This window comes from Mobula hypostoma, chromosome X2, assembly GCF_963921235.1.
Source record: "Mobula hypostoma chromosome X2, sMobHyp1.1, whole genome shotgun sequence".
Taxonomy (NCBI): domain Eukaryota; kingdom Metazoa; phylum Chordata; class Chondrichthyes; order Myliobatiformes; family Myliobatidae; genus Mobula; species Mobula hypostoma.
The window spans coordinates 24,554,320-24,574,393 of NC_086129.1; the positions used below are offsets into that span (position 1 = coordinate 24,554,320).

The 20,074-nt window shown below is 41.0% G+C and overlaps 1 protein-coding gene across 1 annotated transcript in view; it reads left to right on the forward strand.

Moving 5' to 3' along the window:
• Positions 1-1,313: 1,313 nt before the first annotated feature.
• Positions 1,314-20,074, forward strand: part of pknox2 (pbx/knotted 1 homeobox 2) — a 533,394-nt gene continuing 514,633 nt past the window's right edge. Inside the window, exon 1 of the mRNA XM_063038519.1 lies at positions 1,314-1,334. The gene's annotated coding sequence lies outside the window, so the exon portion shown is untranslated. The remainder of the gene's footprint in view (positions 1,335-20,074) is intronic.

A 20,074-nucleotide genomic window follows, 5' to 3' on the forward strand; every position in this document is an offset into this window, starting at 1 on the left:
AGAAGGGTAGGTTAGTAAGTTTACAGATGGTATGAGTGTTGGTGGAGTTCTGGATCATATAGGAGGTCTTTGTAGGGTACAAAAGGCTATTGAAAAGACACAGACCTGGGCTGAGGAGTGGCAGACAGTTCAACTTGGTAAAGTGTGAAGTGATTCACTTTAGATGGTCAACTTTGAAGGCAAAATAGAGGGGTAATGGCAGGATTCTTAGCAGTGTGGAAGAACAGTGTGATTTTCTTGGGGTTTTCGTTCATCAAAGCTGCCATGCAAGTTGGTAGGGTTGTTAAGAAGGCATATGGTATGTTGGCTTTCATTGGTCGGGGGATTGCTCAAGAGCCCTGAGATAATGTTGCAACTCTATTAAACCCTGGTTAGACCACACTTAGAGTAATATGCTCAGTTCTAGTGGCCTCATTATAGGAAAGAAACGGGAAGCTTTAGAGGGGATGCAGAGGAGATCTACCAGGATGCTGCCTAGATTAGAGAGCATGTCTTATAAGGATGGGTTAAGCGAGTAAGGGCTTTTCACTTTGGAAGGAAGGAGGACGAGAGGTGATTTGATGGGGGTGCACAAGATAACAAGAAGCATAGATTGAGTGAATCAATAGAGATTTTTTTCCCCCAGGGCACAAATGGCTAATACGAGGGGGTATAATTTTAAAGAGATTGAAGGAAAGTATAAGGGGGATGTCAGAGGTAATTTGCTTACACATAGAGCAGTGGGTGTGTGGAAGGCCCTTCCATAGGTGGTGGTAGAGGCTGATACATTAGGGACATTTAAGAAACTTAGATAAGCACATGGATAATACAAAAATGAATGGCTATGTAGGAGGGAAGGGTTAGATTGATCTTGGAGTAGGTTAAACAGTTGGCACAACATCGTGGGTCGAAGGGCCTGTGCTGTAGTGTTCTATGTTCTGTGTTCTATGTTAATATTTCCCCACCATCCAATCTGCACCTAATGACATGAATCAATGTGCAACATATGGTTCAATACTTACAGGTATAAGCTGGAGTTCCCACCTCCTTATAGTTACAATAAATCAAGAGCACAATGCCCCTCTTTCTTAACTTAGGATCCATTTTAAGGGTTATTCTACTTGTATCAGAATACTTCACAAAGCAGGTCCAAAGCTGAACACAGACTGTCCATACATTTATTTGCACAACCACTTTCTTTGATTATAACACATCAGGAAATCAATCTCTGCTCCTGTTACTTAAATGTCTTACTCCAGGCCCAGAGTGTATCGAAGCGCCAGAGCCCAGGTCCTAGAGTGAGGAATGACCTGATGTTTGGATGATTTAAATGTTGAGCCAGATGGATTGAAAAGGTAGGGTGTCGGGACCAGAGCTGGGGGTGGGGGGTACTGCTGGCTGCTTCACGACGTTTACTTGGCCCTGCACTGAACTGAGGCTGTGGCCTGCTCTGGGCTTTGTCTGTGGGCTCCACTATGTTTATTCAGCTCTGTACTGCAAAAGTTAGGGAAGTACATAGAAGAACTTTCAGTTCCTACCAATGAAGTGCACTCACAATTAGCCAAGAGTAAACTCACATGGAGTTCTGTGATATAGTTGAAGCCATTGAACCAACAGACTATTTTGAGATGCACATTGTTATAGTATCCAGGGAAGATGTTTAACTCTATTGAGACCAGTCTGGTATGATCATTCTATTTTCCTGCTTGAAAAATCCCTTCTGACAGAGGCAAAATTTTTTGCTCAGGTTACTCTTAAACCTGGGCACAAGTGATGTTCTTGGATTAGGGGCAACATTGAGCAAGTTCTACTGTTCTGGTCATATTCTTTAACCTGTCATAGGATATTCTTCTTCACATTGTACCATTAACATTCTCTGAAGAATCTCACCAAATAAGAGAGACTTCCTTGAAAACGATCAGTTGTGAATCAGAGATCATTCTGATGAAGATTTGATGAACATTCATTTAGGACACAAGATTCAAAGATGAGAAAATCTGCAAGTGCTGGGCAATCCAAGCAACATGCACAAAATTCAAGATTGTTTCATGTTCTGATGAAGGTTCTTGCCCAAAACATCAATGGTACTCTTTTTCCATAGATGCTGCCTGGCCTGCTGAGTACCTCCAGCATTCTGTGTGTAATTTCCTGTACACAAGTGTAAAGGAGAACAAAATAATTGTTACTCTGGATCTGATGCAGCACAAAAAAAAACACAGAAGATAAAGAACATAATAATATTAAATCACAATAAATACATATGTATACATAGGATAGCTTATATACATAGATTGATTGTATGCCCATAGAGTGGCGCTAGGCACAGGAGTGCCTGTACATAAGGTGACTGACAGGAAATGATAAAGCAGTGGTGGTTGAGGACGTAGAGGGATGGATTAGTGGGTGGAAGTGAGTGTTGATCAGCCTTACTGCTTGGGGAAAGTAACTGTTCGATTCTGGTGGTCCTGGCGTGGGTGCTATGTAGCCTTCTCCCTGATGGGACTGGGACAAACAGTCCATGAGCAAGGTGGGTGAGATCTCTCATGATTTTATTGTCCCTTTTCTGACACCTTTCTGTACATATGTCCTTGATGATGGATAGGCTGCTGCCAGTAATGCGTTGAGCAGTTTTGACTACCTGTTGTAAAGCCTTCCTGTCCACTGAAGTGCAGCTTCCATACCATACAGTAATACAGCCTGTTAGGATGTTCTCTACAGCACATCTGTAGAATGATGTGAGTATGGATGTGCATAATCCAGCTCTCTTCAGCCTCCTTAGAAAGAAGAGGTGTTGGTGAGCTTTCCTGACTGTGTAGGATGTGTTCTCAGACCATGAGAGGTTGTGAGATGTGCACTCCCAGGAGTTTGAAACTGCTGTGCTGCTTATGTAAAATGGGGGTGTGATTTCTGAAGTCGATAACCATCTCCTTTGTCTTGTTGACATTGAGGAAGAGATTATTTGCCTCGAGTTCTTCCACCTCCTCTCTGTAGGGCATCTCATCATTGGTGATGAGCCCCACTACTGCCGTGTCATTGGCAAACTTGACAATGTGACTACTCAGGTGTTTGGCCGTGCAGTCATGTGAGAAGAGAGTGTACAGCAATAGGCTCAGCACACAGCCTGGGCGGCACCCATGGTGTGGATGATAGAAAAGGAGGAGAGGTTGTGCATCCTGACTATCTAAGGTCTTTGCTAGGAAGTCCAACACAAAGTTGCACAGCGGTGTACTTAGACCAAGGTGTAAGAGTTTGTTCACCAGTGTCTGTTGGATAATAGTGTTAAATGCTGAACTGAAAACCAGAAACAGCATTCTGACACATGTCCTTGCTCTCTAGGTGTGTCAGGGTTAATTTCATGACAAGTATAGCATCAGCCTTACTTATTCATGACTGTGTAGTAGTTTGGCAATCATTATTTGAGAACCATCTGTAAGCATCCAACTATTTGACCTATAATGGCATAATTAGTACCTCTATTAAACTAAGTTTTAATAGATAAGCAGCAATGCCAGCAGCTGCTGGCCATTGTGTCTTCTTTCTACACACTGGAGAAACCTATGGGACCAAAATAAAAACAAAGTTAAATTTTGGTTTTGCATTGAAAATTATTGATTATAAATTGGAATTGAATACATTTGTCTTTCTAGCATAGTTCCATTTTGATGGCCTTGTTCTATGTTGTGTTAGCATTCTGTTAAATGGAAACTGTTCTTTTTTTTTCCTGTTGAGTGGAAACATTTTGTTAAGTGGAAACGGCTCTCTTTTCCTTTGAGTCCACTCAGAATTCTTGATCAATGCGAAGGTTGCACTAGATCATCGGTACCCAACCTGGGGACAATGGATGCTTGCTTAATGGTATTGGTCTATGGCATAAAAAAAAGGTTGGGAACCCCTGCTCTAGATGGTCTAACATCATGCTGCTGCTCAGAGTTAATTGAAGGAGCTGTCTGGGTTGACTAAAAGTGAATCATGGTAAGAACATCACCAGAGAGGGTATGGTGTGAAGTGAATTGCTAGCTTTGAGGAGGTGATAATCATATCCTGACCCTGCTCTCCAGGAGTAGATAAACAACAAATTTCATAACATAAGTCAGTGATAATAAACCTGATTCTGATGCTGGTGCATAGAGCTTTCAGACTAAACTGCATTACTATTGTTTCAATCTCTGGATTCAAAGCTAAGTCAGCTGATGGATCCTAAGTCACAAGCATTTTATTTCTGCTGTGTTCACTCCTCAGAATCAGATCTCTGTTCATTCAAATGAGGACTCTGTTCACAGTGATGTGTACATGATCTGGAGGAGGTAGAGGAGGGGAAGGTGTTGATGACTGAACTGGTTGTGTATCCCATCATTATACTCATCTAGTGTAGGAAAATCTCCTGTTCATGTGAAATGTCTCTTTGTTTAAGAAGAATAGCCAACTGCTGATTGGTAGCATCTCATGCAACTGGATTGCAAGATCTTTCTGGGTAGCTTTTCTGTCTATTGACTGCAGCAACTGTTCATGAATGATATCTTTTTACTCATTCAGAACAGCAATCTTTTCTTTAGTAGAATCTTTCTGCTCAGTGAGGACACCAAGCATATCCTGGTGGAGGAGGGAAAGAACATGAAGCAGTCCATCTGTAAGGTCTTGCATGAGTTTGATTGGAAAAAGGAGACTTAGAGACAATTTGTAAGTAAGGGCACAGTGATGAATCATTATCAATATCAATAACTCAATAGCAATTGAATAGATATGAGATTAGAGATGGCATAAGGGAAAATTGAAAGAAAAAATGAAGGAAATTATGAGGTCAGGGAGAGAGTCAGTGGAAACAAAGAAAGTTTCCCTGGTTGAAAAAAGGGAGGGAAATATCTGAGGGAGCAGATTTCATGGCCTTAATCTTATTGACAAAGAAATTCATGAGTCCATTATAGTTATTAGAGATGAGGAAGGAGAAGACTGGGATTTGGAATTTAAGAAAATGGTATGCAGTAGAAAATAGAAGGGTAGGGCTATCTGTACTCTCTAGGAAAATCCTAAGTATTGAGCTGTTTAGGTATGTGAGAACAAGATCAACTAGTGCTTAATCATAACTCAGCAGTCACAATGATAGATAGAACATTTGTCTGCCATATCCATTTATCTGAGTCACTTGAACTCAAAAGAGCAAAGGTGAGTTCTGTACCAGTGAGAGCATTCTGACTATAGTTTAATAGTTACTGGAAGATGTAGAGTGAAGACAATTTGAATGAGTAAATTAGAAGCTACAAAAATATTATGACAAATGGAAGTCTAAGGGCTAGATACACAAGGTTCTGTGGGAGAAACTAGAAATGAGTTGAGAATCTTCTAGGGATCTGCACAAATGGAGAGAAAGCTGGTATACTGGAATGGGTAGATAGAATGGGTGGCAGAATGGGAATATGAGTGGAGAATAAGCAATTTATGGCTTTACCTATGATTGACATGGTGGCAGTGAGAGAATGGACATGAATATAGTTTGGGGAGTTAACGTAGAAAGAGGGATTAAGAGTAAGGGGGCAGTAAACAGAGGAGAAGGGGCACTGAATTGAAATAGGGACTAAAATATGAAGATGAAAAATGAAGTTACTTCAAGATTCAAGTTTATTACATGTACGTCAAAGCATACAGTGAAATGTGCTGTGAAATGTGTCATATGTTTAGCATCATCTTAGATTTTATAATTACTTGTTGAGTAGGAAAATATCTTGGAGAGAGTATGAGAACTTTTCATGGGAGCTAAAAGGACTGAAAAAATGTTAAATGCTTAAAGAGGCAGGAAGTGCCAGAGGAGCAAAGAAGTCAGCAAACTATGACTGGACGACAAATGCAAAATGAACCAGAAGTGTGCCGAATAATTATTCAGAATATGCTCTCAATTTACTTGTTAATGGGTGAACAGATGTGAGGTGGTCATAGGTCACCTAATGGCAGAATCCATACAATAGGAAATGAATCAGGTGAGACAAACTTGATATCCTGTTTATTCTACGCTGTGGTTCCAAACTCTTATTTCAATACTAAATAATTGGCTACTTCCATCTCTGCAATAGTGATTACCCCAGTTCGACTGCTCCTTGGTCATTTCTAGACTCAACAAATTCCATTGCCTTCTTGGCTGACTCCTGTTTACCAACCTCAACTTCAGCCAATTCAATATCCTTTATCATTATTCTTCAACAAGTTTCATTTGCCATTCATATTTAATCTTGATGACCTTCATTCATCTTTGCATTCAAAACATATTTAAAATTCTCAAGCTTGTTTTAAGTTCTTTGTGTTTTTACCACACATTATATCCTTGATATCAATTATATCCATTGCTTTATTAACATCCTGATTCCACTGATAATATGCATTGATAGATGTGTGGACTAGTTACAATGCTTATTGCAGTACTGCAAGACATCACCAAGGCCAGAAGCTAATCGAATTCATAAGAATGCCTGCTGCCAAAATATTGGCTGCATGAATAAACAGATGTAAATATACACAAGCATAATTATATACAAATGATACAATTATTGGCTGTGCTGATAATCTGGCTGTACTGACAACATGGATTGTATAAATAATATACCCACTACACTGACATTATAACTAATCTTGCACTGATTTTCACTGACCCAGGTAACATCACCCAGAACAATGAGTCAAACCTTCTTATGTTCTTCAATGACAGCCATTTTCCCTTTGCCAACGTTTGTAAATCTGGTACTGTCAAAATCCTGGATTAACATTACCTTCCAACACTTTAACAAGACTGAAAATTACTGTTAGCCCACCGCAATATGTGTACTCCAGCTCCTGCTTCCCCTCAGTTACTCAGTGCAACTGAACCCAACTATGCAGAACCATGCAGTTATGGGTTTGCAATGCCACATTTGATGCACCACTAACACTGATAATGTCTCCTTCCACAAATCTGCCAATCAATACTAATTCATAACCACGTTGATCCTCATCTATGCCTTCCCTTTTAATTGATATGTAGCTGTGCACAGACACAACATCAACCCCTAACTTCCTCACTGCACTGACTGCATTACATTCTGAAAACATCAAAATGCTGATAATGGATAGATTGATTCTCCAGCTCCATTGACACATGAATAATGTGCAAGAAACTAATAAGACAAATTGGCATATTAATAAATGCTGATAAAATTGATTTGCTGACTTTATACTGGCTACATTGGTGTACTGTAATACAATAACTTACTAACCACATCATTACATTAGTAATATCCTAACCTTATTAACTGCTTCATCCATCATTGGAATGTGGGCCTTGATGGAGAGGTCAACATTTGCTACCTATCCTTAGTTGCCCTTAAGAAGATGGTAGTGATGCCAAGCTTCTTTCTTGAAAAGTTACTGTCAGTTAGTTTGGGGCTGATCCAGCAGCAATGAGGGAAAGACGATGCATTTCAAATCAGAATGATGTGTAAATTTGAAGAGAATTTGAAAGTCTTCTCATGTACATGCAACACTTGTCATTCTCAGGTATAGTTTCCAGGCTTAAAAGTTACATTTAACAAAGATATGGGTTGTTACTGTTTTGTCTTGTGTGCGTGGTGCTTGCTAGAGGCACAGTGCAACACTAGTGGATATTAAGTGCAGATGATGAAGTAGCAAACATCAGAGCTATTTCATTCTGGTATTGTTAAATTTCTTGAATGGTCTACTGCTGTCACAGTGCGTCTCTACACAGCTGTGTCGTGAGCTAAACACCTTCTTAAAAATCGCCTGAGGTGGAAGCTTTCTTCAGGGTTTGTAATGAGGTCTTCCTTGTGAAACTGCAGAAAGTTAAGTAACATACGTACATATTAGATTCAATGCAGAATTGACACGCCCCTGAATATACTAATACTGTCAATTATCTTCACAACCAGTATTAACCAAAGTAACTCACAAACGCAACACTCCATAACTATGCCATGGAAACAAAAGCAAACTTGTGGCACAACAATAAACTTTGACATAACACTTCCTTCAAAAAAAATCTATTAAATGTTTATAAATACAGTGGATTCAGGTTAATCGGGCATCAGTTAATCATGCAGCTGGATATTTGAGACAACCCTTAAAGAACAAAAACTAATCAAGCAAAGAGACAGGATTTCCTTTGTTTGTTTGGGACAACTATGCCACTTAATTGGGATAAGCAACTGTTGCTGAACAGTTTCTAACTAGCATCATTCATGTGCATTTGTGTGTTCGCTTAGAGTGAACAATTTTTAAATAGCATCAATTGCGAGTGTTTCTGTTCAAAAAGCAAGTGATTTTGTCACTATTAATTGGCGAGAAAGAAGCAGTAAGACAATTCACAACTGTTTTGCTCGCTGTGGTTTCAAGCACTGAGGCTTGGAGATGTTGGAAATAACTGGGAGTGAAAAAGAAACGACTTCACTACTTCAACAAGTTAGGATCTACGAAGAATTTGAAGGTATCGACAATCATCTTGAATGTTACAATGAAAATAAAGATTTGGAGAATGTAATTGTCAAAAGCATTGTATGAAGGCAGTCCATTATCTACACTAAGCGTGCTGAATTTGTTTATTTACAGTCAATCAAAAGAACATGGCAGCGTACACTGGATGAATTCCTCCATTGATAACTATTAGGAACAAAAACAGTTTTATCGTACTGTCGCATTATTGGTAGTGTTCTAATATGTCCTGTATTTCATTGAAATACATATTGTATTTACTCAGTTGAATGGTAGTTTGTCTTTTTTTTTATCTTTTTAACTATTTCCATGAAACTTAAGCTAATTGGGGCAGCCTCTTAATTGGGCCAAAATGTACTGTGTTCCAATAAACCACAATCCACTGTATTACCAAAAATTTAAGACTCACAGATATTGCTGTTTCATGGGCTAATAAAGAGTGGATGGAGATTAATGTCTTCCCATCATGTGCTTCAAATCGAATCAAAATTAACTTGTGCAGGAAATGATATAAAAAGCACCTTATGTATGAGATGTATGAGCACCTACCACCCCACCAGCCTCCGGGTCCAACATATTATTCTCCGTAACTTCCGCCACCTCCAATGGGATCCCACCACTAAGCACATCTTTCCCTCCCCCCCTCTCTCTGCATTCCGCAGGGATCGCTCCCTACACAACTCCCTTGTCCATTCGTCCCCCCCATCCCTCCCCACTGATCTCCCTCCTGGCACTTATCCGTGTAAGCGGAACAAGTGCTACACATGCCCTTACACTTCCTCCCTTACCACCATTCAGGGCCCCAAACAGTCCTTCCAGGTGAGGCATCACTTCACCTGTGAGTCGGCTGGGGTGATATACTGCGTCCGGTGCTCCCGATGTGGCCTTTTATATATTGGCGAGACCCGACGCAGACTGGGAGACCGCTTTGCTGAACATCTACGCTCTGTCCGCCAGAGAAAGCAGGATCTCCCAGTGGCCACACATTTTAATTCCACATCCCATTCCCATTCTGACATGTCTATCCACGGCCTCCTCTACTGTAAAGATGAAGCCACACTCAGGTTGGAGGAACAACACCTTATATTCCATCTGGGTAGCCTCCAACCTGATGGCATGAACATTGACTTCTCTAACTTCCGCTAAGGCCCCACCTCCCCCTCGTACCCCATCTGTTACTCATTTTTATGCACACATTCTTTCTCTCACTCTCCTTTTTCTCCCTCTGTCCCTCTGAATATACCTCTTGCCCATCCTCTGGGTCCCCCCCCCACCTCCTTGTCTTTCTTCCCAGTCCTCCTGTCCCATGATCCTCTCGTATCCCTTTTGCCTATCACCTGTCCAGCTCTCGGCTCTATCCCTCCCCCTCCTGTCTTCTCCTATCATTTTGCATCTCCCCCTCCCCCTCCAGCTTTCAAATCCCTTACTCACTCTTCCTTCAGTTAGTCCTGACGAAGGGTCTCGGCCTGAAACGTCGACTGCGCCTCTTCCTATAGATGCTGCTTGGCCTGCTGCGTTCACCAGCAACTTTGATGTATGTTGCTTGAATTTCCAGCATCTGCAGAATTCCTGTTGTCTATGTATGAGACGTGACATTCTTACAAAATGTCAAACTTAACTACTGAAACTAAAAGTCAAATAATTATTTCACTAAGTTTTGGGTAAAAGAAGGATAGTCTCAGAAACTGGTCTTGAAAACAGTCTTATTCTACATTCTTTAACCATTTTCACTTTGAAAATGCTGGCCTTGATGATATTTCTGGTGGAGTTCAGGAAGAAACGATGAGCCGGTTAACCATGAGGAGACGATAAGCTGATCAGCTTGGAGCCCTCTTGTGGCATGATCAGCCAGGCTGAATTCAGGAACATACTGTAGTTCCATTGGCTCTTCTGGGTTGATCGCCTGATACGTTGGATCCTATTATGTACATAACCATAGTTTCTCTTTGTTTCCTTAAATATATAACTGAGCATAATCTTGCTGTCAGTAAAGAACTTGATATCATCCAGTTCTTTGGTTATCATCTCTGCCATCTCAACTGCTAGAACAGCTGCACCTAGTTCAAGCCTTGGTATGATGTGTTCTGGTTTGCGAGCAAACTTTACCTTGCCCAGGATGAATCCAGCTTCAGTATATATCCAGCAGCATCTGTGACCTTCAGGTACATAACAGCAGCAATGGCTTTAGTTCTTGCATCACAGTAGATGCGAACCTCTTTCTTTTGAGCTGCAGGTAGTGGAATTGTTGTGTAGGTTCTTGGAATCTTCAAGTCTTTAAGATCCTGAAGAGAAGAACACCACTATGACCACTGTTTCTCTTTAGGGAGTGGGGCATCCCATCCACAAGTGTCCGAGGTCAACTCTCTTAACATAAAGTGTCCTTCGATGCTGATAGCAGTAGCAAATCCAAGAAAGTCAAATGGGCTGTTGCTAGTCAACAGTATGCCATGACGCATAAAAGGTATTTCTGTATCAGTGGCCTGGAAAGTGAGGGTGGCAGTTATTAAGCTCCATCCAAGGCCCAGACTGCACTGCATAGGAGGGAGGTCCTGTCCAAGATCAAGATTCTGTAGACCTTTGGCCAGATCTTCAGATGGGAAACGTTGCACATCCTCAGTACTGTTGGATGCGATCTTATGCAGTCTGCGATTAGACTACGCCAACATGTAGTGCGCTGCTTTCAGTATGCTGACTGCTTCTTCTGCACAAAAAAACGTGATTTAAGATCATCATCAACATAGAAAATGCTGGTATTTGTGCAGTGTGAAATTACTTTTGCAACTCAAAAAATGTAGCAGTCAAATCTGTATCGGAGCAAGGCAACTGAAACTGTATTTCTGAAGTCTATGAATTTGTAACTTCTGTAAAATGTAATAGAGTCTATAAAATCTCAAGGTACTTTTCAGGTATACAGGGGAAAACTTGCACAAGTCTATGCGTTTTATGGCTCCTCCGTTGAGATCATTAAGAGCACCAAATTTCTTGGTGTTCACCTGGTGGAGAAGCTCACCTGGTCCCTCAACACCAGCTCCATAGCCAAGAAAGCCCAGCAGCGTCTCTACTTTCTGCGAAGGCTGAGAAAAGTCCATCTCCCACCCCCCATCCTCACCACATTCTACAGAGGTTGTATTGAGAGCATCCTGAGCAGCTGCATCACTGCCTGGTTCAGGAATTGCACCGTCTCGGATCGCAAGACCCTGCAGCAGATAGTGAGGTCAGCTGAGAAGATCATCGGGGTCTCTCTTCCCACTATTACAGACATTTACACCACACGCTGCACCCACAATGCTAACAGTATTGTGAAGGACCCCACGCACCCCTCATACAAACTCTTCTCTCTCCTGCCATCTGGCAGAAGGTACCAAAGCATTCAGGCTCTCACGACCAGACTGTGCAACAGTTTCTTCCCCCAAGCCATCAGATCTAGACTGACATCTACATCATTTATTATTATATTGTAATTTGTCCTCTACTGTGCCTATTGTCTTGTTTATTAATTATTGTACTCCCCTGCACTGTTCTGTGCACTTTATGTAGTCCTGTGCAGGTCTGTAGTCTAGTGTAGTTTTTATGTTGTTTTACGTAGTCTAGTGTAGCCTTGTGCTGTCTCACATAGTCTAGTGTAGTTTTGTGTTGTTTCATGTAGCACCGGGGTCCTGGAGGAACATTGTTTCGTTTTTACTGTGAACTGTACCAGCAGCTTATGGTCAAAATGACAATAAACTTGACTTGACTTGGGAGGAAGCTGTTTTTTTATGACAAGCGATTTGTTTTGTGGCTGGAGGGAATGTTTTGACAACAGAGGAAACATGATAGAGCTTCTAAAAGAACAAATGTGAGAACAAGGTAATGGGGGAATGTAATGTTATGGAAAGAGCAATGTAATTACTGTTCTACTGTTAAAAAATGTACGCAAGTGCTTTGGTTGAAACGTAAGATCAAAACTATTTTTCCAGACAAAACTTGACTGGAAATATATCTTCACTTGCTAGTAAACTAATAAATGCATTAATAATATGATCCACTCTGAATTTGTTGCAGTTTGTTTCTATATATTAAAAGACCTAGCTGAATGGTACATGGGTTTATGTGAGAATTACTATTGGGGCCTCTGAACAGCTATCTTCAATGAGAGAGAATCTATACACCCATGACATTCAAAAAAGGACAAGAGTTTCAGACATGTTGGGACACAACCACCTGCAGGTTCCTTTCTGAGTTGTACAACATCCTGACTTGGAAATAAATAGCTTGCCCTTCAGAAATGCCTGTGTCCAAATCCTTAAAGGTACTTGTGAATTCCATTGTGAAATACCTTCACCAGAAGGATTGCAACAGTTCAAGAAGGGGACTCACCTAAATCCTTCCAGGAACAATTAAGAATGAGCGATAAATGGTGTCCTTGACCAAGAAAGCTAATTCTTAAAAGAAAGAAAGTGTTTGTAGAGTTGGCAAAATTACATTACAATGTTTTCAATGCATGCCATTGTTTACAGAACAATTTCAGAATATCCTAAGTACTATAAAAGTGTAAGTTCTTTCTATTTTTTAAAGATCTGGTAATCAGATAGCTGAAAGTTCAAACATTTTCAAAATTTCAGCTAATTAATTTAAACTGGTTTCCAGTGGCTTACTCTGCCTTAAATATTAAAACCCTTCACCGTTAGTACAATAAAGTTGCAATATATGCCATCTAGAATATCTATCATGGAAACTTATCAAGTTAGCTGGCTCAACAATGATCAGAACCATGCATTTCTTAGGATTCATCCTGCAGCCATTCCTGTCCTCCACTAGTTGCCTACTGTTATCTCCATTGCTATTCCATCTTCTTGCAAGAGAGAGGGAATATCTCTATAAGTGCTATGCAATTTGTATGAAGTGACAGCTCTAGTGGAATAGCTGACTTGTATGTAAGCTGTGAGATTTGGGTGTGCAGCCTGTGACAATGCTAAATTTCTGAATGTAAGATGCACCTATAAATATAGGTGGACATCAGCCAGTTAGAACAGCGAGAAGAGTTTAAAAGGAGATGATTATTTCTTCAGCAGTTTGATCGAGGCACGACTGCACAAGCGCGTAGATATCATCCAGTTAGAAGAGCGAGAAGAGTTTAAAAGAAGACAACTTTTTAGAGCTTCCGAGGAGTAGAGGGAGATAGTAGGAGGGCTTTGGCTCAACGGGTCTTCGGCGATAAAGCGTTGAGGCAAGGTAAGTTGCCTGTGTAGAATACAAACAGGAAGTATGTGTGTGAGGCCAGTGTTCTGTGCTCGGTGTACAATGTGGGAAGTCCAGGAGACTCTCAGCCTCCCTGACGGCCACATCTGCACCAGGTGCGTCAAGCTGCAGCCCCCTAGGGACTGCGTTAGGGAACTGGAGATGCAGCTCGATGACCTTCGGCTAGTCAGTGAGAGTGAGGAGGTGATAGAGAGGAGCTATAGGCAGATAGTCACACTGGGGCCTCGGGTAACAGTCAGCAGAGGGAAGGGCAGGAGTCAGATACTAGAGAGTACCCCCGTGGCTGTCCCCCTTAACAATAAGTACTCCTGTTTGAGTACTGTTGTGAGGGACGGGACGGCCTACCTGGGGGAAGCAACAGTAGCCGCACCTCTGACACAGAGTCTGGCCCTGTGGCTCAGAAGGGTAGGGAAAGGAAGAGGATGGCAGCAGTGATAGGGGTCTCTATAGTTAGGGGGTCAGACAGGCGATTCTGTGGATACAGGAAAGAAACATGAATGATTTTACTCCTCATGTATATGAGGGATGTAAGTAATAAAGTCAATTCAATTCAATTCACTCTCTCATCCTAGTCTATCTGGATAGTAGTCAAGACGACTGGAGATAGGTCAGGATGCAGTAGATGACCAAGGCAATCTATGTGTCTTGCCATGCTCTTCGTACTTCACAATGCATGCTGGGAAATACCTTCCTGCCTGTTGAACCAGCTGATGGTTTCCTCCATGCAGTCTGCTGAATCCAGTCTTCACGTGCTTTGGGTAGACAAGCCTGAAGTTACCAAGGTTCAAGAAAACCCTGACAGCTACTCTCACCTGGTTTAGCTGGCCTGTCGAAGCCAGTGCCCAGGGTGTGGACACTGTCACATGCAAACAGCTTACTTGGAGCCACAGGTGAGGACCAAAGGCGTAGAACCTACCTCAGAAGGTACGACAGGTTTTAACGCCAGAGGTGCTACTCCTCCTTGACACCCCATACACCCCAGATTGTGGCTAGGTATGTGATGAAAATGTCTTTGGACAGCCTTTGAAGGTAATGGTATTGTTGATAGGGTATGGCATTTGAAGGTGCATTCATTGTCCCTGATCATTGCCTCTGCAGTCACTGAACACTTATGCGTGGTGTCCAATTCTTTAGCAACACACAGCTGGAGGAACTTGGCTGGTCAAGCAGCATCTATGGAGGGAAATAGATAGTTGTTATTTTGGGTCAAGATGCTTCCACAGGACTGGAAAGAAAGAGGTGAGATAGCTACTATGAAAGGTTGGTGAGAGGGGGTTGAGTGAGAGCTGGTAGGTGATAGGTGAATCTGGGTGAAAGAGGGGGGGGAAGGTAGAGAGGTGGGGGAGTGGGAGATTGGGAATGATATAATAAACTGGAAGGTGATTGGTGAATATGACAAAGGACTGAAGAAGATGGAATCTGATAGGAAAGGACAGTGGCATGAAGGAGGTGAGGGGAACCTTGGGGAAGAACGTGTGAGTAATGGGCAGATTGAAAGGACGTGGGAAGGGAAAGAGAAGGGGTGTTTGGGCTAGTGGGATAAGGGAAAACAAAGGAGGGACAGAGGGCTTTGGTTACCAGAAGCTGGAGAAATTGATTTTCATACCATCAGTTTGGAGACTACCAAGTAGAATATAAGGCGCTTGCAGGAGGGTGTGGACAAAGATGACAGTGTGTGAATGGGAATTGGAATTAAAATGGCTTGCAACTAGGAGATCCTGGCTGTTATAGCAAATGGAGCAAATGTGCTTGACAAACATCTGTTGCATCTCATTGACATAGGAGAGGCCACACTGGGAGCACCAGATGCAGTAAGTGACACTGATGGATTCACAAGTGAAGGACTGCCTCATCTGGAAGGGGCCTTAGGACCCTGAATAGTGGTGAAAGAGGAAGTGTAGTTGTGGTTGTGCACCCAATTCTTAAGAGTTTCTGCCTTTGGCATTAGGCAGTATAGCTATCTGGTCCCATTGCCCAGAGGTTTTCCTGGCTCCCTGTGGAAAGAACACATTTTTCTTTTACTAATGCTTCCTATGTTTTCTCATGTAAAATGGTACCTCTGAAAGTACAGAACTCCCTTGGTGCCATACTGATATATCTGTCTGCCTGGATTATGTACTTATGCCTTTGGATTCATAATCTTCTGATTGACATACATACGTGCTTTTGCTGAAGCATGGTAACACCCAAAGAAGACATTTATCATTTAAGAAGTGCGAAAGTTGGCAGTTTTTTTATTGTACAATGAAGGGTTACTCAGGGAGTTGTATCTATTTTGAGTTCAGCATATTTTTTCAAAGCTGTTTCTTTCAGGGAAGGAGATCTTTGTCCATGATGTCCAAATAATCCTACATTTATTGTTTTTATCCCAACCCATATTAACTGAACCAATTGGAAGGAAATTACCCAGGTCACTCAACAATTTCAGTTACCCTATGTCAACTCTTCTGGGATTAGTGATCCAGCAATGTAAACAAAGACTAGTTCTTTATTGTTCTTTTAAGTTTTTACTGGGAACAAAGAAGTAGAATCAGGAAATGGAATGAATCTTAACCTCACAAATATCACAGAATGACAACAAATAGATCTGAAGAAATGTACACTTTTCAACGGCTCTTTAAAATAAATGTCAGAATTTCAACAATGTTTGTATTTCACAGGGAATAAATAGTTCTTTTCAATGATGTCAAAATTTGTTGGGATCAGACAAGATTAATAAAATTACCACCTGTCAGTAATAATAAAATTAATTGGAACAGATGGGATGGAAAATTATAAGAAGCAACAAATGAATGAAATTTTATATTTCTGTGCCATTGGGTATATATTAATGTGACAGCGAGCTTTGACATCTGTTGATGCCATGCATATACACATATATACTGTATATGTAAGTTTACCTATTTATTTATTCATTAAAATCTTTAATTCATCCATCCATTCATTCATTAGTTTATTTATTTATCTATGTATTACTTATTTGCCTAATTATCTATTTATTTATTGAAAAATTGCATATCTACAAGTCAGTCAGATGTCACAAATGGGCCCAATCTCCTAAGGGAGGATCCCACTGGGATCTTAATGGTACTGGGCAGTCAAGGAGATTCTGATCTGCTGTGACCCAGACTACACAACTACTCTAGGAGGTTTCAGACCAGTGCTATTTGTACAATCAAGTCACACAAGGCAGCTGTCTGTTCCCCAAGGACCGTAGTTAATTTTTGGAAGTCGGTTCCCTAGTACGCCAAGAACAGCAATGTTCTCCCAGTGGAGAGTAATTGTTTCCCAGCTGGCACCTTGGGTATTCTTTCAAGTCTGCAGTATATTCCAGGGCAGTAGCACAGCTCTAACGGGATCAGCCTGAATCTGTACAGAAAAACAAAAGCTTTGAATAACTTCTATCTGTGCCTTTTTGGAAGCTGCAACATGATCCATCAGCTGCTGCAGGCTGGAAGTATATCTGTGCAGTGTGTGCGTGGAGGGCTGGGATGGTGGTGAATGCTTGTGTAGGAGAAAGAATATGTTAACGGATGAGAAAACAACTGAAAAACAAGTACATCTTTTTGAGCTTTCACCTTGACATTTTGTGAGTTTATGATACATCAATACTGCTTTTGGCATTGGTCAATGCTCCTGGAGATTGTGTGCCTCCTCCTGTCAGCCCTTTCCAATTATTGCCCTTAAAGGTCCTATGAAATAGAGGGCCTTCCTCCAGTAATGAATTGAAATGGTTAATATTTCAAAGAATTGGATAACCAAGAGTGTGTCCTGGATCTCCATCCTTTCTTTCCAGCATCCCCTCAGAAACTTGGTGTACTGTGATAGGATTTTGTGCCAGCTGAGATTTTAAGTCCTGCACAGCAATTTCTGGCGGCTAAGAGAAATTAGTTTGGTCACAGTGATTGTAAGTACAGCTTTCCTTATTGGGTAGTGCTATCTCATGAAGAATTGTGCACATTGTTACACTAGGGTCATGAATGAAAACTGCAGCCCTCATGCTACAAACTTGAAACAGCATAATGAACTTTTAGGCTGACTTAATTTATTGGAAAGGCCAATAATGAAGGAAAAAACTTAAACCCAGCAAAGTCAAAATTCAATTTTTGAAACAGATGGTAGTGGGAATTTGCAATCTTCTTCTTGCTCCATGAATATAGTGAGTATAGAGGTTGTAATTAAATTTGTGCATTAAGTGATAAAAAAGTACATTTGCTTGCATTCTTTGAGGATATACAGGGAAAGATGATCAAGGGGAACATATAGATGTAGTATTTAGATTTTCAAGAGGCATTTGACATAACAAGGGGCCACATAGGAGACTGTTGCATAAATTAAAACTGTATATCAGAAGTGTGTTAGCATGGACCGAAAACTGATTGTCGCATTGAAAACAGAGATGGAATAAATGATTCTTTGCAAATTGTTTAGATGGAGGTTACTAGTGGAGTACAGTAGAAGTTAGTTCTTGGTCCGTAATTGTTTACCATTTACATCAATCAACTGGAGAAAAGAACAGTATGTAAGGTTTTCAAAATTGCTAATTATACAAAAATAGGTGGAAGGGCAAGTTGTGACAAGGATAGAGATAGATTGAGTGTGTGAGCAAAAGACTGTCGAAAGTAATTTAGTGAGAAGTGTGAGGTCATGCAATTCTGAGAAATCAAAATGAAGATTATTACCCAAATGGAAAGATTGAACTACAGAGGAATTTAGCTGTTCTCGTGCATAAATCAGCGAAAGCTAGAAGGCAGATCCAAAGAATAGTTAAGAAGGGAAATGTCATTTTGGCCTTGATTGCAAAGGGGTTGGAGTTTTGGTGCATCTATATAGGATAGAGTAACATTAGAGGCAGTACAAAGTACATACCAGGCTAGTTCCTGGTATGAGGAGATTCTCCCATAGAGAGAGGCTAAACTGTTTGAGCCCATTGCAGTTTAGAAGATTGAAGATTATATGCCTGACCTCATTCAAGCATATATGATGCTAAGAGGGTTTGACAGAGTAGATATTAGGATATTTCACCAGCAGTAAAGTTACAAATAAGGTGACGTAACAACAAGATAAGAACCTAGTTATTCAAAATTGAGGTATATAGAAATTTCTTCCATCAGAGGGTGGTGAATCTCTGGAATTTTCTGCCCAATCAGAATCAGATTTACTATCACATGCTCATGTCATGAAATTTGTTGTTTTGCCACAGCAGTACAGTGCAATACATAAAAAACTATAAATAAGAATAAGAAATATACTGTATGTTTAAAAATTATATTACACAAACCAGTCTTCCGTCCGTGGACTCACCTTACACCGCACGCTGTCGGAGCAGTGCTGCCAGGATAATCAAGGACACGACCCACCCAGCCAACAGACTTTTCGTCCCTCTTCCCTCCGGGAGAAGGCTCAGGAGCTTGAAGACTCGTACGGCCGGATTTGGGAACAGCTTTTTTCCAACTGTGATAAGACTGCTGAATGGATCCTGACCCGGATCTGGGCTGTACCCTCCAAATATCCAGACCTGCCTCTCGTTTTTTTTTGCACTACATTACTTCCCATTTTTCTATTTTCTACTTATGATATATAATTTAAATTTTAAATATTTACTAATTTTAACTATTTTTAATATCTTTAATATTTAATATTTGTAATCCAGGAAGTGTGAAGCACAGAATCAAATATCGCTGTGATGATTGTACGTTCTAGTACCAATTGTTTGGCGACAATAAAGTATAAAGTAAAGTAACTAGTGCAACAAGTGAGAAAACAGAGTGAGGTAGGGTTCATGGGCTGGTTCATTGTCCTTTCAGAAACCTGATGGCAGAGAAGAAGAAGCTGCTCCTAAAATGTTGAGTGTGTGTCTTCAGACTCGTATACCTCCTCCCTGATGGTAGCAATGAGAAAAGGGCATGTCCTGGGTGATGAGGATCCTTAATGGTGGATGTCACACTTTTGAGGCATTGCCTTTTCAAGATGTCCTTGATGCTGGGGAGGCTAGTGCCTGTGCACTGATCCCTCCAGCCCAGATGGTGATGCAACCATTTAGATTGCTCTCCATAGTACATCTGTAGGAATTTGCTAGAGTCTTTCATAACATACCAAATCTCCTCAAAATCCTAATGATATACAGCCGCTGCCATGTCTTCTTTGTAATTGCATGAACATATTGGACTCAGGATAGATCTTCAGAGATGTTGGCACCCAGGAACTTGAAAATGCTCACCGCTGATACCTTGATGAGGGCTAGTGTGTGTTCCCTTGACTTGCCCTTCTTGAAGTCCACAATCAATGCCTTGGTTTTAATGATGTTGAGGTGGATACTGAAAGCTGGGTAATTAGAAGCATTTAAAATGGAAGTGGATAAATCTTTGATAGACCAAGGAATAGAGTAGTATGC